Here is a 20,810-nt window from a genome sequence, read left to right on the forward strand (position 1 = left end):
GAGGGGCACTCTTCTTGATCCCCTTCCCTCCCGATGTGGAGACTAAAGATTTTTTTTGAAGTTTATTTATTAGTGTCACAAGTAGGCTTACATTAACACTGCAATGAAGTTACTGTGAAAATCCTCTAGTCGCCACACTCTGGCGCCTGTTCGGGTATACTGAGGGAGAATTTAATACGGCCAGTGCACCTAACCAGCACGTCTTTCAGACTGTGACAGGAAACCGGAGCACCCGGAGGAAACTCACGCAGACACAAGGACAATGTGCAGACTCCGCACCGACAGTGATCCAAACTGGGAATCGAAACCAGATCCCTGGCGCTGTGAGGTAGCAGTGCTAAGCACATGCCACCATGCTGCCCACATCACATGACAGCAAAATCATCAGATGACAGCAAAATAAATTATGTATCTTAAGTTTATCCAAGTCCTAGCCATTGGTTTTCAGTGGCCTGTACGTTTATCCATGTGCTACTTCCAAATGGGGTTACAAATTGTTCTCAACAAGAACAAAAAATGTTGGAAAATCCCAGCAGGTCTGACAGCATCTGTGGAGAGAGAATAGAGCCAATGTTTCAAGTTTGGATGACCCTTCGTCCGAGCTAAGAGTAAAGAGAATTCGAACAGATTTATACTGTGGAGGGTTGTAATGGGACAAAAGGAATATAAATGAGGATGAAGGAGGCCAGGAGAGGTGCTAAAAGTGTCCATCAAGTGATCAGAATGTGTGAATGGCAGAACAGAGGTACAGATGGTAACAGAGGTACAGGTGGTTAGGGCAGTTGCCCTGAAGGAGAGGAGGGGGTTGGGAGAGCAGGAATGGAGAAGTGGAAAAATGGAAGTGAGAAAGAAGGATGATGAAAATGGATGAATGTCACAGATGCTGTCAGACCTGCTCAGATTTTCCAGCATTTTCTGTTTTTTCTTGCAGATTCCAGCATCTGCAGTATTTTGCTTTTATTTTACAAATTGTTCAACTGATTAAAATGGGTCAAAATTAACCAATATTACATGCAAGGCAACAAATGTCCAAAGATGTCAAATTCAAAATTGATCTTGGTGTCAAAATTTATCAGTGGATTAATATTAGAGTAAGGTCCTCCTGACTTTGTGAAGATTTTTTTTGATCAATCAGTTGCTCAACCTGTCCACAAGCCCCACAAATACAGGGATTCCCATGAGAAAACCCAGTGGGGCAAGCAGTAATGCTGGGAGCAGAAAAGAGAAACAATTGTTGCAAAACCTGTAAGGACCAGCAGAAATGGTCCAAAAATAGTTGAAAAAATAATTTTGCTGCCCCTTTAAAATTGCAATATCGTCTTTACTACCCAACAACTCTGTGCCGCTTTAAATAGGTGGCCACTGGAAGTAGAGTACACCTAGCATAAAGAGGAAGACATATTATTACTTTAAATCTGCATCGTTATATATTATCCAACTTCTCCCATCCTCTCGCCCTGACTGCTCCTAGATATGTGCTGCATTGTAGATCTCTGCTGTTTTTTCCTTGCTATTATGCTTCGTGAACTGGTGCACATGGTTCATTAATGACTGGAATGCCATTCCTCCAGGATATCTGAAATATTGATTTTCTTTAATTCCACCACTTGCCTTCTGTTAAAATGAAAGGGATGATGTCTGTGTTATGCTTTTATTTTTCTGTGATGCAGTGATAAGCATCATTATTCAAGATTACTTGACAAAGAAATGTAATGCCTGCTGGCTAGAAATACTGAGTGTTTGGTAATTGTTGTCTTCACATTTATTGAAAACTATCCAAGAGTTTAGAAGGCGTCTGATGCTGTTAGCCTTTCATCTACCTTGGACAATAGAACTGTTGGTCTGTCTCCACCCTTCACCTTAGTGAAAAGAGATTGGATTTTGAAAATCATTGACATTAATTTGTGCATTTATAAACTGGGTAATCTTAGCTCATTGCCATTTGTAGTTTTTGTGGGAATTATTCTTGGCTTGTCTCCCCCTATAAGGCTAGCAGCATTCTGAGCATTGAATGAAAACTGGTGACTGTCGTTATGTGTTGGAAAGCACCTAGGATGCTCAATGATTTTGACAAACTTTCATTGAGAATGCTACTCATTGTTTTGCCTCCTCCATAGAGGTGACGTATTGAACTAAATAGAAACAAACAAGAAACCAATAGTTGATAGAATCTTTGCAATAAATACAGGGATTACTGAGAGTGGAGGGTTGGGAATTTAAATAAGGCTCAAAAGTATGACTTACTTGTTCAGCCTAGTCTTTACCAAATTTTGAGATGCAGTTTTGTAATATACATTTAGTTCCCTTTCAATTAACCAAGACAGGGTAACTATAATGAGTCACGATAGTCGTCACTACTGCTAATCTAATTTTCAAAATAAATCGTAACAAAGTCACGGGGGGCAATTTTGGCTAAGACCAAGAATAAACACAGGGATCGTGAGGCATAATTAATCTGTGCCCATTCATAGAGTGACAGGCAGCACATTAACTTTGCATTCCCTGCAAATTTAAATGTGAGTGGTTAGCAGTCCAGTGCTCAGCACACTGGCTAGAATCAGAGAATCCCTGCAGTGCAGAAGGACGCCATTTGGCCCATCGAGTCTGCACCGACCACAATCCCACACAGGCTGTGGGAGAAAACCAGAGGATCCAGAGGAAACCCACGCAGACACGGGGAGAATGTGCAAACTCCACACCGACAGTGACCCAAGGCCGGAATTGAACCCGGTTCCCTGGTGCTATGAGGCAGCAGTGCTAATCACTGTGCCACCGTGCCTCAGCAACATGCTCAAGTATGTGTGAAACTAGCAGCATTTAAACACAGCCTGCACCTTTTAAAGGTGAGGCAGACAGAGGCTCAGCAGATGTTGGAACAGGTTACAGGAGATTCTCTGAGCTGAAAGAAGAGTGGAAATGATGCAGCAGGACAGAGAGTGTGCTTCCAGGTTCTCCAATGTTAAACTGGAGGCCTAGGTGCAGGACGTTAATAGGGGGAGAGACTTCCCTTTCCATCAGGGCACCAGGAACCCTTCCAGACAGACACCAAGAATGAGCAGTGGCGTACAATAATTATGACCAGTCATAAGTTCAGCTGGTGTCTCTCTGGCCATTTGCAATGTAGATCTTGAACAACAAGCCAACAAATGTAGATTCCTAGGGGCTGCTTGCACATCTCCAAAAATATCAACTTGGCGCTCTTGCCACAGTGTTGTTGATTATCGGGTTGGTTGCAGAGGTGCAGCTCGTGGTTTAACATATTTTTCACTGATACAAGCCACACAGTTTCAAACTCTTCTGTACAATGTATGTGCTGGTCACTAGACTGCTTCACGGGGTTGTTGTTTCATCTGAACAACACCTGATCTCCTTCATGGACAAGATGCGATACCCATTGCTCCAGCATTTTTGGGATAACTGCTCGAGTTCTGTGTGCGCCGTAACTTCTGAGCTCCAGGTCAGTGTATTTATGCACTGGGGATACAGTCCCCACAGCGACCACCCCCTCTCAGGAGGTTCCGAGGTAAGGATTGCATAGCAATCGCCTGGTAAGTTCAAACTTCCTTTGGGCAATTGCCCTGCACTGAGAAACATCTGAAATTGGGATATAAAACTTCGGATGGTTCCAATTCTCTTAAAGCAATAGTTACCCAGAAAATATTTGAAGAATTAAAACCACCTCTAGCTTCCAGGTAGCTATTGTAATGACCTCTACGTCCCCCTCATAATACTTTCCCCAACTCCCACTACCCCTCCAACAATCTGCCTTTGGGACTCCCCCCACTACCCTGCGGTCCCAACTAACCAATCCCCTCCACCAAATCCATTGGACCAACCTTACCCCTCACTCACCGGACTGTGAACTATCCTTCCGCCTGGCCCGACCCAACATGACCAGACCTGATGCATCATTCACTTCCTTCAATGTACTGTCAGACAATGACTCCAACTGCATTTCCGTACACATCTGTTGTGACATATATTTCCACATTTGAGTTGAAATGCAAGAGGACTGGTAGAGATGCTATCTTCACCTTTAACGTATCAGACACTGTTTGCTGTATGACTGTCCATTCCCATTCTGCATCTTTGTGCAGTAGATTCTGAAGAGGTTCCACAAACTCTGCACATTTCGGAACAAATCTGTGATTAAAATTGTTAGTACCAAGAAATGATGTCAAACTTTTCATGTCAAAGGGAGTCAGAAGCGCAAGAATAGCTTTGATGTTGACATGTGTAGGTTTTACCCCAGTTGCTGTCACTCTGTACCCTAAAAAGTCAATTTCAGGTGCCACGAATGTACGTTTGTCATTGTTTAGTGTCAAATTGTGTAATCCCAGTTGAATGAGCCCACTGATAGCCCCCAATCACATTCTGCTTTGTTCTTCCATTAACGATAATGTAATCAAATAAATTTAACATCCCCTCAAAGTCCGACAAGAGTGAAGAAATGATCTCCTGGAATGTGCTGTTGTATTTGTTGTTCAATGATCACACTTCTTTTTGACCCAAAGTATTTTTCGAGAGCACTTACTGCCGTATCAAACGTAGACGGTGAACTGCTCAAATATTTGTTGACCTTCTGTTCCGAGACAATATATTAGCATCGCCTTCTTGCAGATCATGGCTACATGCAGACTGTCCATCCATGTAGTGAGCAAGTAGGCCTTGAACTTTGAAATCTATTCATCCCACAGCATGATTTCTTGCTAAAGAAAAGGTGCGGAAGTTGGTAAAATTAAACTCTTCTTCCATCAGACTTATTGCCAATTTGTATCTTTTATGTCTCAGAGCTAGGTGTGATGACACCAGTAGGTGGTAATCAAAGGACAAAGAACATCAGAATAGCACAGATACAGGCCCTTCAGTCCACCAGGTCTATGCAGACACAGATGCCTCTCGAATCCAATATTTTCTTGCCTCCACGTGGTCCATGTCACTCGATTCCCTGCCTATTCATGTATCTATCCAGATGCCTCTTGAACGTTGTTACAGAAACTGCTTCCACCACCTCCACCGGCAGCACGTTCCACCCTCTGTGTCAAAAATCTGCCCCTTCCATCTCTTTTAAACTTTCCCCCTCTCACTTTCAACCTATGCCCCTGAGTAATTGACCCTTCGACCCTGGGAAAAAGACACTGACTATCCATTCTATCCAAGCCTGTCATAATCTTGTAAACTTCTATCTTGTAAATCCTTATCTTCCGATGCTCCAATGAAAATAATCCAAGCTTGTTCAAACTTTCTTCACAGTCGTTACCCTCCAAACCAGGCAACATCCTGGTAAATTTCGTCTGCACCCTTTCCAATGCATCAATACCCTTTCAGTAGTGTGGCGACCAGAATTGTACACAATACTTCAAATACAGCCTAACCGAAGTCTTATACAGCTGCAACATGATTTTCCAATTCCTATACTCAATGCCCTGACCGATGAAGGCCAGCATGCCATGGGCCTCTTGACAACCTTGTCCACCTGAGTTGCCACCGTCAGGGTACTGTGGATCTGCACGCTAGATCCCTCTCTATGCTAATATTTTGAAGGGCTCTACCATTTACTGTATACTTTCCTTCTGCAGTAGGCCTTCCAAATCGCATCACCTCACATTTGTCCAAGTTAAATTCCATCTGCCATCTTCTGGCCCCGGACTCCAGCTGATTTATATCCTGCTATATACTCTGGCAACCCTCCTCACTATCCGCGACTCCCCCATTTTTGTATCATCTGCAAATTTACTAATCAGACTATCTCCAAATCACGTGTATATATTATAAACAACAGAGGCTCCAGCACTGATCCTTGTGGAACACCACTTGTCACAGACCTCCAGTTAGAAAAGTGCCCTTTCACTGCTACTCTCTGCTTCCTATGCCCAAGCCAGTTTTGTATCCATTTTACCAGCTTACCTCGGATCCCATATGACTTCACTTTCTGTATCAGCCTGCCATGAGGAACCTTATCAAAGACTTTACTAAAGTCCATGTATACAACATCCACTGCGCTGCCCTGGTCAATTTTTCTTGTCACTTCCTCAAAGATCTCAATCAAGTTTGTGAGACACGACCTTCCTTCACAAAGTGATGCTGCCTATCGCCAATAAGCCCACTCTCTTCCAGATGTGAGTACATCCTGTCCCTAAGAATCTTCTCCAATAATTTCCCCCCACTGATGCAAGGCTCATAGGCCTGTAATTTCCTGGATTGTCTCTTCTGTCCTTCTTAAACAGAGAAACAATGTTAGCTACTTTCCAATCCTTTGGTACCTCGCCCGTGGCTAAAGAGGATACAAAGATTTTGGCCAAGGCCTCAGCAATTTCTTCCTTCGCCTCTCTTAGTATACTGGGATAGGCCCTGGGATTTGTCCACCTTAATGTTTTTTAAAACCTCCAATACCTCCTCCCTTTTTATCTCAACATGTCCTAGAATGTCAACATTCTCCTTTCTACACTCACCATCCAACATATCCTTCTCCTTTGTGAATACTGATGCAAAGCATTCATTAATGACCTCACCCACCTCATCTGGCTCCACACACAAATTCCCTCCGCTGTCCTTGAGAGGACCTACTCTTTCCTCAGCTACCCTCTTCCTCCTTATATACGCATAAAAAGCCTTGGGATTCTCCTTAATCCTGCCTGCCAAGGACATTTCATGGCCTTTTTTTGTCCTCCTAAGTCCCTGTTTAAGCTCTTTCCTGCTATCTTTGTATTCCTCAAGAGTCTTATTTTTTCAATTTTCTGAAATTTAAGTATGTGTCCTTCTTCTTTTACACTAAGCTCACAATTTCCCTTGCCATCCAGGTTCCCGAATCTTGCCACCTTTATCCTTCATTTTTACAGGGACATACTTGTCCCGAATTGTTAATAACTGATTTTTAAAAGACTCCCACACATCAGATGTGGATTTACCCTCAAACAGCCGCCCCCAGTCTATATTTCCTAGCTCCTGCCTAATACAGTCATAGTTAGCTTTCCCCAGTTTAGTACTTTCACTCTGAGACTACTTCTATCCTTTTCTATAAGTATTTTGAAGCTTATAGAATTGTGATCACTGTTCCCAAAATGGTCTCCCACTGAGACATCAATCACCCGTCTGGGCTCATTTCCCAGAACCAGGTGAAGAAACCCCCTCCCCGAGTTGGACTATCTACATATTGCCTCACGAAGCACTCTTGGTCATATTGAACAAACTTTGCCCATCCAAACCACTGGCACTAAAGGAATCCCAGTCTATGTTGTGGAAGTTAAAATTGCCCATCATAACAGCCCTGTTGTTTTTACATCTTCCCATAATCTGCTGACATATCAGTTCCTCCACTTCACGCTGACTGTTGGAAGGTCTGCAGTACAAACCCAACAGTGTGATTGCACTGCTCCTGTTCCTGAGTTCCAGCCATATGGCCTCACTGTATGATCCCACCAAGGTGTCCTCCCTCTGTATAGCTGTGACATTCTCCCTAATCAGTAAAGCAACACCCCCATCTCTTTTGTCATCCTCTCTGTCTCACCTGAAGCATCTAAATCCTGGAATGCTAAGCTGCCAGTCCTGCCCTTCTTTCATCCAAGTCTTTGTAATTGCCACAACATCATAATTCCATATAGTAATCCAAGCTTTAAATTCATCCGCTTTACCCGTCATGCTCCTTGCATTAAAGCAAACAGACCTCAAACCATCTGTCCTGTCATGTTTTGTACACTCTCCCTGTGTTTTATTTCTCTTAGCTTTACTGGATCCATTCACTGAGTTCTTTACCGTCTCTGTACTGTGGCTCTTTTTGATTTTTGTCTTTGGTTTCCCTGCCTTCCACTTTTCCCCTTACTGCCTTTTGTTTCTGTCTCATTTTACTTCCCTCTGACTTCCTGCATCGGTTCCCTGCCACATTAGTTTAAAATCCTCCCAACAGCACTAGCAAACTCTTGCCCTAGGACTTTGGTTCCAGTCCTACCCAGATACAGACCGTCCGATTTGTCCTGGTCCACTTCCCCCAGAACCGGTTTCAATGTCCTCGGAATTTGAATCACTTCCTCTTGCACCATTCCTCAAGCCACATATTCATCTTAGCTATCCTAACATTCCTACTCTGACTAGCATGTGGCACTGGTAGCAATCCTGAGATTACTACCTTTGAGATCCTACTTTTTAGTTTGACTCCTAACTCCCTAAATTAAGCTTGTCGGACCTCATCCTGTTTTTTTACCTATATCGTTGGTGCCTATATGCACAATGACAGCTGGCTCTTCACCCTCCCCCTCCAGAATGTCCTGCAGCCTCTCAGACATCCTTAACCCTTGCACCAGGGAGGCAACACACCATCCTTCAGTCTCACTTGCGTCTGCAGAAATGCCTGTCTATTCCCCTTACAATTGAATCCCCTATCACTATAGCTCTGCCACTGTTTTCCCTAACCTCCTGTGCATCAGAGCCAGCCATGGTGCCATTAACTTGGCTGCTGCCACCTTCTGCTGGTGAGCCATCTCCTCCAACAGTATCCAAAACAGTTATATCTGTTTTGGAGGGTGATAACTGCAGGGGCCCCCCTGCACTGCCTTCCTACTCTTCCTCTGTCTGGTGGTCACCCATTCCCTACCTCCCTCAGTAATTGTTATCTGTGGTGTGACCAACTCACTGAATGTGCTGTCCACAACTTCCTCAGCATCGTGGATGCTCCAAAGTGAATTCATCTGCAGCTCCAGAGCCATCAAGTGATCTAACAGGAGCTGCAGTTGGACACACTTCCTGCACGTGAAGAAGCCAGGGACACCGGAAGGGTCCCTGAATTCCCACATCGCACAAGAGGAGCATGACACGGGTCTGGGATCTCAGGCCATGACTTAACCCTTAAGTTAACTTACAACAACTACTACAATGCCAAGACAAGAAAAAAGTGAAAAAGGAAAAGAAGAACTACTTACCAGCCACCAGCCAATCACTCATCCATTGGCTGTGACGTCATGGTTCAATTTCTTTCTACCTCTCATCCGTGTGTCTCCCTCGCTGGTCTGCCTCTCTGCTCGTTCCAAAGGTGAACACCTCTTCTCCCTCAGCACTGAATTCCTACTCAGCTCCAAAATTCCAATATCACCAACCAGCTGCGTCCATTTGTCTCACGTCACTTTGACCTCTAATGTCTTTTTTTTTGTCAGAGGATTTGATTTGGTTTATTATTGTCACATGTATTAGCATACAGTGAAAAGTATTGTTTCTTGCGCGCTATACAGACAAAGCACACTGTTCATAGAGAAGGAAATGAGAGAGTGCAGATTGTAGTGTTATAGTCATAGCTAGGGTGTAGAGAAAGATCAACTTAATGCAAGGTAAGTCCATTCAAAAGTCTGACAGCAGCAGGGAAGAAGCTGTTCTTGAGTCGGTTGGTACATGACCTCAGACTTTTGTATTTTTTTCCCGATTGGAAAAAGGTGAAAGAGAGAATGTCCAGGGTGCGTGGGGTCCTTAAATATGCTGGCTGCTTTGCCGAGGTAGCGGGAAGTGTAGACAGAGTCAATGGATGGGAGGCTGGTTTGCGTGATGGATTGGGCTACATTCATGACCTTTTGTGGTTCCTTGCGGTCTTGGGCAGAGCAGGAGCCATATCAAGCTGTGATACAACCAGAAAGAATGCTTTCTATGGTGCATCTGTAAAAGTTGGTGAGAGTCGTAGCTGGACTGGAGGAGGAAGGGAGGGAAACACTAATGTAGAGTTTTGGGCTTAGTTGCTCCTTGACACCAGTTCTTCCTTTTCCCACTTTTCAGTAAATGTGACTGTGCCAACTTCTCCCAAAATGCACCTCAGTGAAGTCTCTCTGCCGTCGCTGCTGGATCAACTAATCAGTAGTTCCCTTGCCCATGTTTGACCTGATGCCATGAGACTTCATGGGGTCTGGAGTCAATGTTGAAGATTCCCAGGGCCACTCCACATCCTGTATACCCCCATACCGACACTTCTAGTCAGTTTACATTTACTATTCCAAAACATTTCTTGGTGGCCTTCTATTTCCCATTCTAAATAGGCCTAAGCTATTCCAATAACACTGCTGTGCACATCTTAAATGGCAGCAAGTCCTTCCATCAACCCTGCACTCTGTCTACACTTCTCGCTGCCTTGGAAAGACAGCCAGCATAATCAAGGACACTACGCACTCTGGACATTCTCTCTTTCATCTTCTTCCATCAGCAAAAAAGATACCATCCGACTCAAGAACAGTTTCTTCGCTGCTGCCATCAGACTTTTGAATGGACTTACCTTCCACTAAGTTGATCTTTTTCTATACTCTAGCTATGACTATAACACTACATTCTGCACTCTCTAATTTCCTTCTCCCCTGTGTGCTCTATGAATGGTATGCTTTGTCTATATCGTGCGCAAGAAACAATTCTTTTCACTGGATACCACTACATGTGACATTAATAAAACAAATCATACTGCACTCCCAGAGGTACATTGGTTCCTCTTTAAGCAATATTTTGATTTTAGCATTTGCATCCTTGCATCCAAATTCCTTCATGGGTTTACTTCCCTCCATCTGTGTAACTTCCTACAACCCTCTGCAATATCTCTGTTCCTCCAATTCTGTCCTCTTCTGCATTCCCAATATAAATCATTCTGCCATTGGCGATTGTGCTTCAGTCGCCTTGGCCTTTGGTTCTGCAATACCCCTTTTAAACCTCTCTGCCTCTCTAACTCCTTTTCCTCTTTTAAGACACTCTTTAAAAGCTATAGCTTTGAATAAGCTCTTGGTCAGTGCCCTAATAGACACTTACATGGGTGTGTCAAATTTTCTTTGATAGTGCCTCTCAGCTTAAGTTATGTTTATTTATTAGTGTCACAAGTTGGCTTACATTAACACCGCAATGAAATTACTGTGAAAATCCCTTAGTCGCTAAACTCTGGCACCTGTTTGAGTACACTGAGGGAGAATTTAGCATGGCCAATTCACATAACTAGCATGTCTTTGAGACGGAAACTGGAAGCACCATTAGAAATTTCCGTTATATTATAGGGGTTATACAAATACAAATGTTGTTCTGTTCCATTTAAAGTGATGACTGGGTCCAACTCAATATTCCTACAACTGTTGCCTACCTGAAATCAGCTAACTCAGAACACATCCAGGGATGATATCGGAACTCTTCCTGATCCATTTGGCTTTGTTATTCACCAGTTAAACTCGCTGACTCATACAGAGAGGAGAACCACTTTTTCATCACCGTGACGTTTTCATTCCTTATTATAAGCATGGAAATGTTGCTGGCGATATTATTGAATGAACACTCAATGCACAATAAGATGCTTCTCTCTCTGTCCTTTTAGCCAAAGGCACCAGCCCATTAATCTAATGCTTCCATTAAAATACTGGCCAATGGAATGTCATACAAATTTGTATTTGTATAAAATTGGCTGTTAATGTTAACAACTGTAATTTCTAGGCTTTATTACTTAAATGATGTTTGTTGTTACTGGGAATAACTTTGGGTTCACTCACTTCCCAAAATAAACAAGGTTACCCACTGTACAGAGGAGGTTTACCAGGATGTTGCCTGGTATGGAGGGGCTTGGTTATGAGGAGAGATTGGGGAAACTGGGGTTGTTCTCCTTGGAAAGACGGAGGATGAGGGGAGACTTAATAGAGGTGTATAAAATTATGAAAGGCATAGATAGGGTGAACGGTGGGAAGCTTTTCCCCGGGTCGGTGGTGACGTTCACGAGGGGTCATAGGTTCAAGGTGAAGGGGGGGAGGTTTAACACAGATATCAGAAGGACATATTTCACACAGAGGGTCGTGGGGGCCTGGAATGTGTTGCCGGGCAAGGTGGTGGAGGCGGACACACTGGGAACGTTTAAGACTTATCTAGACAGTTATATGAACGGAGTGGGAATGGAGGGATACAAAAGAGTGGTCTAGTTTGGACCAGGGAGCGGCGCGGGCTAATTGTTCCTGGTTTCTCGTTTCAAGGCTTCATTCTACGATCATCTTGCTGGTGCCAGTACAGAGTGAGACTGCGGATAGTTGGGAACCTGTCTCGGGGGCAGGGAATTCATATGGTGTTCGTGGAAGTGGAAATGACTAGGGTTGGGAAGCATTTTCCGATCGGGGCCATTGTGATCTCCTGGACTCGTTTCGATCGCCTCAGGGGGTCGGAGAGGAATTTCCCAGATTTTTTTTTCCCCATATTGGCCCTGGGGTTTTTCACTCTGGGTTTTCGCCTCTCCCTGGAGATCACATGGTCTGGAATGGGGGGGTGGGGGTAAGTTAATAGGTTGTAATGAACAAAGCATCGTAGCTGTGAGGGACAGCTCGGTGGATAGGATATTGGTATGTAGATAGGCTGGAAAATTGGGCGGGGATCCTGGATTCAGGATTCAATCCTGGACCAGGGAGCGGCGCGGGCTTGGAGGGCCGAAGGGCCTGTTCCTGTGCTGTATTGTTCTTTGTTCTTTGTTCTTTGTACATCGAAAACTACATCAGTGCCCAAGTGCTTGAAGCACACAGTTGGCTGATCAGTATTTGAGAAGGAAGGGTGAGAATTTCCGGAGTGGCCATCAAAGCAATTATCCAACACTGTCAGACCAAGGACAATAAAAGGCAAATGGCAAAGGCAAATAATGTTGCCATATCCCAGATGACCATAGACTGTTCTCAGAGCTGACTGGTGGTGATTTAACCTGAGAATTACCACACTTCAGGCACGGGGCAAGGCTGGGCCTTCATGAATAACCTCAGCGGGTACAGGAATTGAATCCAACGCTCGCTGTTGGTGTCACTCTGCATCACTAACCAGCCATTCAGCCAACTGAGCTAAGGGTGGATGAATTTTGTGCAAAATTGAGAGACTGCTCAGAGGAATGTCAAATATCACAAATATATTGGTACGTGGTGAAGAAAGGAAGAACTTGCAGTTGGAATTTACCAAGGTTAAGTTAAGAAACTAACCGACTTTCCAGCTCACAATAGCAAACAGGAAAGTAAAGGGACAACTCTAGTGGTGAACAGAATGAAAGAGACAATGTAAATCACAATGAAAAGAGGAACAGAATTTTCTCATGGCTTGAATACACCGGAGAACAGTTAATTAGAGGGTAGAGATGAGAGGAAACTGTGCATTGTCTGTTTTTGTAAGCTCAAACTGCAGGTGATATATCCGTGGGTTATATTTTATTCTCTGTTCAAAGAAAGTTAATAATCCATTTTTGTAGTTATTTATGACCCACTGACAAAATGTCAAGTGTACTCAAGTTTTAAATGGGTGATTTTGTGCAATATAATTTTGTTAGTGCAAATGGAAAAAAATCAGCCACTTCTAAAGCACCTGTAAGATGTTCCTGCTTAAACAGCTAATGAGTCACTTGACTTGTAAATGACGACATGCGTGTGAATCCAGCTGTGTGACAAACAGAAGTGTTGAGAAGGTTATGCAAGTACATTTCAGTGACTTGGCCCTGACTGTCAAACTGCAGTGTATAATTAAATAAAATGGCAAGGCATTTTTGTGGGAACGGATGGTACCTCCCCAACAGGACATGGAGGCACGAAGCATGTAATTGAACACGTGGACTACGGCAGCAAGCACTCGGAGCACCTGGTAGGAGGTCAGGAAAAACTTTCACTAGTTGACAAAGAACAGGAAAGCAATGATGTTACTCCAGCAGTAACATGACTTTCAAGGCATCAACAGAAATGTAATTGTTAAAAAAGATCAAAAATGCTGTGCTCACAAAAGGAGAAGTGGTAAGTAGGATAGACCAAGGAAGATAATGTATATGGAAATAACAGGCATATTTAAATTGCACTACTGCATGTTGAAAGAGAGTGTGCTGGTAGAAATATGAACCACATCATTCTGTTTTAGTCCACACTGCTATTATGTTTAAAACTACTGGAAGGCTTGGAATATCTGCCGATGTTTCAATGTGAACCTCAGGTACATTGTGTAGAATTGGGACAGAAAACTGGGCTAGTAGCCTGGGCCCTGAATATGCCAGATCACAGCCTTCGGATAGAGTTTCTGTGAGGTATTGTCTAAGGGATAGGACTCTTGCACCAGGAGTTTCCACAATGCTAGCCCGGAATCCACAAAGCACTGTGAGAAATTCTGATCTGCTCCTGTGGAAGTACAGCCCAGTAGAAGCTGCAGGCTTAAGTCTGCAGCAATCAGAAAATGTCTGCTCATTCTAAAGCCTTCCTTTCTATTTAGTCATAGAGTCATAGACTAATACAGCACAGAAACAGGGCCCAATCGGTTCATGCCGACCATGGTGCCCTCCCAGCTAGTCTCTATTGCCTGCTTTTGGCCCATATCCCTCTAATCCTTTCCCATCCATGTACTTTTCCAAATGCTTTTTAAATGTTGCTATCATACCTGCCTCAACCACTTTCTCTGGCAGCTCATTCTATATACGCACCACCCTCTGTGTGAGGAAGTTGCCGTTCAGGTTCCTTTTGAAGTTTTCCCCTCTCACCTTAAACCGATGCTCTCTAGTTTTCAATTCCCCTTCCCTGGGAAAAAGACGCTCATTCTACCTATTCCCCTCATGATTTTATGCACCTCAATAAAGTCACCCCTCATTCTCCTACATTCCAAGGGATAAAGTCCTAACCTGGCCAACCTTTCCCGATAACTCCAGCCCACTAGCCCTGGTAACATCCTCGTATATCTTCTTTGCACTTCTGCTGCTGCAACAGTTGCCACATCATTGTTTTTCTCTCGTCGTGTTCTCACTCTTAGCAAGAGTCAGCGTGGCATCCTTAATGAGATCCAGAGTGGGAACTGGGCAGGGAGTACAGAGTGGCAGATGGGTTTGCTGCCCTGATGTACTTGGGTTGAGCTGTAGAAAATCCAGCTCAGAATATTCTTTGCGTATACATCACATCCATTTGAATTGTTATGAAAATCAAGTTGTTCTTTGTAAAAAAAATTTGTACTGTGTTTCCCGTGCATGTGAATTGAAAATCAATACTATATTATTTTTGTTTGGTCTAATCTGATGCTGAATTTCATCACATTAGAAACTGTGATAATAGAGACCACAGAATGACAGAACTCACCTTTGTTGTTGGTTTTCACCTTTATATTAAGTTGTCACTACTAATAACTTGACAATTCATTGTTATCCCAATGTGATATAAAATATTACAGCGCATGAGTTAACAGACAAGCTTCATCATTTAGAAACATCACAGAGTAGGAAAGCAACATTTGTCAGGCCTACTATTCCATCCTTTGCTGAATTTTTATGCCTCGCTAACATGCGCATGTTTTAATTTGACATATATTCTACAGCAAAGATTTCTCTCTCCTTTTGGCATATCAAATTGTTTTTCTCTTTTTCAGAGCAAGGGTCTGGCAATTTTGAGAGGCATGTCCCTCAGAAAAATAACCCTTCGTAATTCACTTCTTCAACATCAGACAGTGAAAGGCATTTCTAACCTGTCATTCGGTAGTGGCTAGGTTGGCCAGGTTTCATTCCCAATGGTAACTATGTTTCACCTACAAGCAAATTAACCATGTCCAACATAAACTCTCTTGGACAATGAGTTACCAGGAGATAAGTCTAATTTATTCCCCTTTCATGAATTACAATGCCCAAGATTTTCACCTCCAAGTATTCAATATCTGAAATTTTTTCATGGATTTGTGGTCTGAACCAATGGAGGTGTTTCACGGGCTCAAACATATGTTTTTATTGATACTTTTCTATTATTTGATATTCTTTTAGGTCCTTTCTCTGACCAAACTCTTCAGATGTATTAATGGGACAGTCTGGATCAAGGACCATCAGCACTGCACCAGTAAATAATATATTCTATTATCGTGTTTGTTAGGTTTAAACAAGATTGAATTTTTCATTTTGGAAGATGGCATCAGGAAGTAATCTACAACTGAAATGTCAGTTGCTGCATGTTATGTCCAGTTGGCCCCAGCATTTCACTTGAGAAATATTGCAGTCCTTGTAGTGATGGTACTCCTATAAAACCTGGCAACATAATGAAGCATCATCATTATATTCCACGTCAAGGTGACTGGGCTGAGTATGCCTCTCTGAGGACCCCTGCAGTAATGTTCTGGGACTGCTGTAATTGGCCTCATTCACCTGTGATTACCAACCCCTGTGCCAGGTATGACACAAGTGCCTTAATAACTTGTTCGACCAAAACTCCCAGGTGTTGAGTGCTGTCTTGATGTTGAAGGCAACTTCTATCATGAAAACAAAGTATTGCGGATGCTGGAAATCTGAATTAATCCAAGATGGTGCTGGAGTGTGGCAACTTCTTGCAAGCTGTGCCTAGCATATCCTCCAACTCTATCCTTTACTCTCGTTCTATGCTTTTAAAATTTTATACTAACTCTTTTAAACCCTATGGATCTACCTCATATTCAGTTGATCTTTCTCTACACCCTAGCTATGACTGTAACACTACATTTTGCACTCTCTCGCCCAGCTTTCATTTTGAAAGGGAAAGGATTGAGCCCAATCTCCTTTCTAGTATCATTGTTGTAAAACTTCTCAGCACCCTCTCCAATGCTGCTATATCCTGTTTGTAATTTGATATGATGTGGAGATGCCAGCGTTGGACTGGGGTAAACACAGTAAGAAGTCTCACAACACCAGGTTAAAGTCCAACAGGTTTATTTGGTAGCAAAAGCCACTAGCTTTCGGAGCGCTGCTCCTTCATCACAAATTGAGTTTGTGTCTTTATATACCCTGTTTGTGAACAGAACTCCCACTTACCTGACAAAAGAGCAGTGCTCCAAAAGCTAGTGGCTTTTGCTACCAAATAAACCTGTTGGACTTTAACCTGGTGTTGTGAGACGTCTTACTGTGTAATTTGATAACCAGGACTGCATGCAATACTCTTAAGGGTGATTGAAATAACTTGCCTACTTTTCAACTCTATCCTTCTAGAAGTAAAACTTAACTTTTTTATGGCCTTACTAACCCTTGCCGCAACTTTTATTGATTGGTGTATCCATACTCTGAGATCCCTTTGTTCCACGCACCATTTAGACTTGCATCTTCCAAGTAATGAATGACCTTCCTATTCTTCCTGATCTCATATTTATCTGTGCTGAATTTTATTAGTCAATTAGTTATCCATTCTACAAGGTTATTAATGTCCTCCTGTAACTTTCCGCCGTCCTCCTCAGCCTTGACTATTCACAGACCCCTCCCCCACCCTTCCCCAAAATTGGTGTCATGCGCAAATTTAGGAATTCCAAAGTCTCAATCTTTAATGTAAATTGTGAATAGTAGTGATCGTAGCACTGATCTTATTCTACCACTCTAAATAACTAACCTTTACTCTCATTTTCTGCTTTCTTCTTTGAAGCTAACCAGCCACTTGTCACCTGTCATTTGTTGATTATGGGGCATTTAATCAAGGTCTATTGAAAACACATATCAATTACATCTACTGCATTACTGTTGTCACCCTTCTCTTTTACTTCCTCAAAAAATTCAATGAGGTTGAGTTTTCCCTTGCATTATGCATTATATTTCTCATTCACATGCTGCTGTTTACACCCCACTTGAGCCTCCTCCCATCTTATCTAAATATACTTTCGTAATCATCTATTCTGGTCTCCATTAATTGCTTGTTTAATTTCCCGTTAAATGCATCTCTATGATTTTCTTCAGACACTCCCTGTGGTAGCAAATTCCACTACTACTCTTTCGGTGAAGAAGTTTCTTCTCAATTCCCTCTTGGAAATTTTGGTGACTATTTTATGATGGCCTCTTGTTATGAGTGGGGAGGGTTTTCTGGCCTCCCTGTAGTGTGTTTCTTGTGGTGGGAGATATTTCTATTCTCTCCTTTAGTAGGGGTACCATTATTTTTCCTACCACTGATATCAAGCTGACTGGTCTATAATTCCCCTTTGTTGAATATAGGATTGACATTAGCTATGCAACAAGCTTCTGGCATTAAATCTTTCTCTAATGAATTATGAGATACGAAGAGTAGTGCCTCTGCTTTTTTTCCTTAAATTATTTTAAAATGCATGGATGCAATCCATCGGAACATTCCTTTGTTATTTTAAATGCACTTATCTTATTGCTGTTCTTATCATTCAATGTCACATCTACTTGTTCCATCTCTCCAGTAAATACTAAGGTGAAATAATTATTTAATATTTCTGCAATGTCTCTATAATTACCTGTGATATTATCCTGTCTATCGTTTCATAGTCCTATTCCCACCATAGCCTTCCTTTTTTTATTGATGGGTCCATAAAATATTTTACTGTTTTGTTTTATGTTCCTTGATAATTTAATCTCATTGTTCCTTTTTGCTTGCATAATTTTTTTTACTTCTCTCCTAATCTCTCTGAACATGCACTCCTCTGCTGTCTCCGTACTTAACTGATGTTTCTGCCTAACCCTCAATTGTTTCCTTATGTCTTTATTCATCCGTGGAATCCCACTAGAGCTTAGTTTGTTCCTTCTTTTTAGAGCAGTATGTTTCCTGCATTCTGTTGAATGTTGTTTTAAATGTTTCTCATTGTTGTGTGCATGGCTGTTTGCCAATATTGTTGCCCATTTTATTTTCCCAAGTTTTATTATCAGCCACTCAAAATACGCTTTTCTCCAGGTTCTTAATTTGTTTTTTTGTCATACGTCTGTCATTCTCTACCACAATTTTAAAGTGATATTGTGATCACTATTGCCCAGATTTTCTGTGACTTTTACTTCTCTTATCTACTCTGGTTCATTTTCCATAACTAGATCCAATAGTGAATCTTCCCTTATTAGGTTAGAATGAAGTCTGTGCATATTCTAAGAACTCCATTATCTTATCTCATTTAGCTACCTCTTCTATCCAGTTAATATTATGGGATATGAAATTTCCCCATGACTATCGTTGTATGTTTCCTATTCAAGTCCCTAATTTATCTGCTTATTTATTTCCCCCACTCTGTTCCACTATTAGGTGGTCTGACTGCAGTAATTTTGAAGGAGCCTCCCTGCTGTTTGTCACAGGGAAGATCATAATGATTCTCCTCAACTGCCTCCTCCCTGTGGCCAAAAAGCTCCTTCCAGAGTAACAGTGCAGTTTCTGTCCAGAGAGCGCTACCCCAGACATGATCTTCATTGCATGACAAAATGCACGAAACACCGCTGGCCCTGTTCATGGCTTTTTTGACCTTATAATAGAGGGCGAGATTTTCTAGCAGTGCTTGCCCCAAGACCAAAAGATCCCACTGGAGGTCAATGGATCTTTGTATGGTCTGCACCCCCGCCCGCCAGGATTCCCATGGTGGGCGGGATGGGAAAATGTCATCCTTTGACTCTGTCAATTGTGAAGGCGTATAGAGTATCCCCTTCAAATTCAGCTGCCCTCAGATATGTCACCACCCTCTGCCTACTCCACTGTGATCTGCAAGATGTGATCCTCACCAGCAGATCCTATTTCTGAGAAGACTGGGGGTCAAGCAAGTTATGGAATTCTTCAAACCCTCTTCTCCATTTTCCTCACTGCGACACTGTACTTCATCTACACAGGCATGGAGATAATCTACAGAACAAACAAGAAACTGTTCGAGCTACTCCACTTCAAGCCAACACCAAAATCACTCCAGCCTGAGTAATTGAACTTCAGTATGCAGACGGTTCTTGTGTGTATGCTCACGCAAACTGAAGTCCAGGTTACTGTTGACTTCTTCTCTGAAGCATTTGAGAAATTAGTCTTTATCTTAACTAGACAACTAAGATCTTCTTCCAACCAATTCCTACAACACAACCACTCCCCCTGTCGATCAAGATCAATTGCGAGATTCTGAAAAATGTGGACCATTTTCTGTTTCTTGGGAGCCTTTGTTTCACGAAGACACATATAGACAATATAATTCATTATTTCCTCCATTGTGCCAGCTCAGTCTTTTACTGACTGCAGGAAAGAGTGTCTGAGGACCCAATATCTCAAACTCAAGACTTTAAACTTTAAAGTCCTGGTTTACCAGATAGGAGTGATCCCATCTCAGAACCAATTAAACCAGAGTAAAAACAAGTCATTCTTGTCTGGAAGGACTGCCTGAGATAGGAGAAGAAAGTCTGTAGACTACACCTATTTGTGCCATTGATCTTTTATTATCTTTTATCTGAATCCATAAGGATATTGTCTTGTGGATAGTTGCATCCCTTTTTTCTACTGTCATTATGTTAAACTAAACAAGTACAGCTACTCCACGTTCCACTTTACTCCTCCATCTTTTCTAAATATATTATACCCAGCAATGTTTAATTCCCTGTCCTGATTTTTCTGTAGCCAGATCTCAGTAATTCCTACTATGCCTGCTTCCTTCCAATGCATGATAGTATGATTGGGCAGTATGGTGGCACAGTGGTTAGCACTGCTGCCTCACAGCAGAAGGGACCCAGGTTTGATTCTCGGCTTGGGTCACTGTCTGTGTGGAGTTTGCACATTCTTCCTGTGTCTGCGTGGGTTTGCTCCTGTTTCCTCCCACAGTCCAAAGAGATGCAGGTTAGGTTGATTGGCCTTGCTAAACTGCCCCTTAGTGTCAGGGGGACTAGCAGGGTAAATACATGGGGCTACGGGGATAGGGGCTGGGTGGGAATGTGGTCGGTACAGACTCAATGGGCCAAATGGCCTCCTTCTGCACTGTAGGGATTCTATGGTATCCAGCTCTCCTGTTTTATTACAGACATTAGATCAGCTATTTAAATTTCCCACCATAGTGTGCCCCACTCCCTGCTCTGGGACATTACCAGCAGCAGTTAAAGCCTCAGTCTCAGTGAATGACCTGATCACCAATGCCATCAGCCATGATCACACGGAGATCACTCAGCAGCATACTGG

Source organism: Mustelus asterias, chromosome 2 (assembly GCF_964213995.1).
Source record: "Mustelus asterias chromosome 2, sMusAst1.hap1.1, whole genome shotgun sequence".
In the NCBI taxonomy this organism is placed as follows: domain Eukaryota; kingdom Metazoa; phylum Chordata; class Chondrichthyes; order Carcharhiniformes; family Triakidae; genus Mustelus; species Mustelus asterias.